Raw genomic sequence first — 2,632 nt, 5'->3', positions numbered from 1 at the left:
AGGGGGGGTGAACAACGAATCTATATGATCGGATACGCATGGCGTATCGGGACGATGAGGCTGTCGCGCCCTATCGTCAAGTTCCCTTAAGGCCGGAACGAGCGCGAAGTCCGACTGGCTCTCGTCGCGACAGCGCTCACGGCTCCACCGATATGAGTTGAAGGAGGGCCTCCTCTATTATCGGGTAGAGCCCACTGATCCTCCACGGGTGGTTGTACCCAACGACGAGGATCTGAAGTTCGACATCCTCGCGGAGGCGCATGACGCGCCCTCCAGCGGCCACTTGGGCCGCGAGAAGACCTTTCTGTCGGTCTCTCAGTCCTTCTGGTGGAACCACATGTACAAGTGGGTCGCCCGGTACGTCAAGACATGTGAAACATGTCAGCGGGTTAAACCCGCAGGGCACTCTTCGGCTCCACTACAGAGCCTGCTGATTGTTGGAAGTCGATGAGTCTTGACTTCATCTTTGGGCTTCCCGCCGACGAACACGGCAACACCGGAATTTTGGTGTTCGTGTGTCGGCTGAGCAAGATGGTACATCTTGCTCCAGTTCCCGTCACTGTGACGGGCGAACAAACCGCAAGGTTGTTCGTCGATGGCGTGTTCCGCTATCACGGTCTCCCGGAGACGATTGTCTCGGACCGAGACCCGCGGTTCACTGCTGCGTTTTGGAAAACGCTGTTCCCTTTACTGGGAACTCGTCTGCAGATGTCCACTGCGGATCATCCGCAGACAGACGGCCAAACAGAGCGCGTCAATCGAGTGCTCGAGGACACTCTGCGCAGTGTGTGCGCGGCAGCGCCACGTACGTGGTCAACGCAGCTTCCAGTTGTTGAGTTCGCGCTCAAGAACGCGGTGCACGCGTCCACAGGGTTCACGCCGTTCTACTTGAAACGGCTTCCGTCACCCCAGAGTGCCTCTCACTCTTCGAGGAGACACTGACTCCTCTATTCTAAGTGGGGGAGAGGCTCGGAAAGCCCTTTCCTCCCAGGTCTCGGATGTGAGGCCAGTTTCGCTGCGGAAACAGGTGGAATCCTTTATGGATACCAAGCTGGGCGATGTTAGCAGGGCTCGCGATGCCATGACAGCGGCTCAAGATAAACAAAAGGAGTACTCCGACAAACATGGAAGAGGAAACTTAAGTGTATTTAAATGTCCTATCGGGGCAAGGCGGCGTTCGGCGCGTATCACCGGTCTACTCGGTCGCGGCTGGCACTGGGGGAATTTTGCTCAGCAACACGACTCGACGTGACATGGCGTGGTGCTGGTGCTGTACTTGTCGTCCTCGTCTTTTCGCTACACTGCGACTTTGCCACCCTCTCCTCTTCCACCGACATCCAGCTAGTGACTCCCTACCATCGCACCTTTCTGTTCAAAATTCTTGGCTAGATATATCTCATTTGTGTTTGCATACTACACACCGTTTTTAGATGTTCACGGATGTCTGATCGTGAATGGTGTGTGCATTCACCTCTATAAATTGATACATAATAATTGTGCGTAACTTGTGCTGTAGGGAGAGTTAGAGCCCATCAATTCAAGGAACAAGCGCAGCATAGGTGGGCAAAAGCGTATTGCGTGCGTTAGTGGCATGCGCTTCATGTGATGTGGTTGTCGGGGTATGCGCAACATGTGTTTGTGATGAGACTAGGTTAGCGGCCTAGTGGTCTAGTGGTATGATTCTCGCTTTGGGTGCGAGAGGTCCCGGTTTCGATCACCGGCTGGGCCCGTCTTTCGCTCGGAATCCCACCCAACGCCAGGTCGGCCGTGTCCTATCGGGGCAAGGCGGCGCTCGGCGCGTATCACCGATCTAATCGGTCGCGGCTGGCACTGGGGGAATTTTGCTCAGCAACACGACTCGACGTGACATGGCGTGGTGCTGGTGCTGTACTTGTCGTCCTCGCTTTTTCGCTACACTGCGACTTTGCCACCCTCTTCTCTTCCACCGACAGCCAGCTAGTGACTCCCTACCATCGCACCTTTCTGTTCAAAATTCTTGGCTAGATATATCTCATTTGTGTTTGCATACTACACACCGTTTTTAGATGTTCACGGATGTCTGATCGTGAATGGTGTGTGCATTCACCTCTATAAATTGATACATAATAAGTGTGCGTAACTTGTGCTGTAGGGAGAGTTAGAGCCCATCAATTCAAGGAACAAGCGCAGCATAGGTGGGCAAAAGCGTATTGCGTGCGTTAGTGGCATGCGCTTCATGTGATGTGGTTGTCGGGGTATGCGCGACATGTGTTTGTGATGAGACTAGGTTAGCGGCCTAGTGGTCTAGTGGTATGATTCTCGCTTTGGGTGCGAGAGGTCCCGGTTTCGATCACCGGCTGGGCCCGTCTTTTGCTCGGAATGCCACCCAACGCCAGGTCGGGCGTGTCCTATCGGGGCAAGGCGGCGTGCGGCGGCGTATCACCGGTCTACTCGGTCGCGGCTGGGACTGGGGGAATTTTTGCTCAGCAACACGACTCGACGTGACAGGGGTGGTGCTGGTGCTGTACTTGTCGTCCTCGCTTTTTCGCTACACTGCGACTTTGCCACCCTCCTTCTCTTCGCCCGACCGACAGCTAGGTGACCTCCTGATCAACCCGACCTTTCCTGGTCAAAATTCTTTGGGTAGGAGAGA

Source organism: Phytophthora infestans, genomic scaffold (genome assembly GCF_000142945.1).
Source record: "Phytophthora infestans T30-4 supercont1.264 genomic scaffold, whole genome shotgun sequence".
In the NCBI taxonomy this organism is placed as follows: domain Eukaryota; phylum Oomycota; class Peronosporomycetes; order Peronosporales; family Peronosporaceae; genus Phytophthora; species Phytophthora infestans.
The sequence above is the reverse complement of the archived record's forward strand: the minus strand, read 5'-3'. Positions refer to the sequence as shown.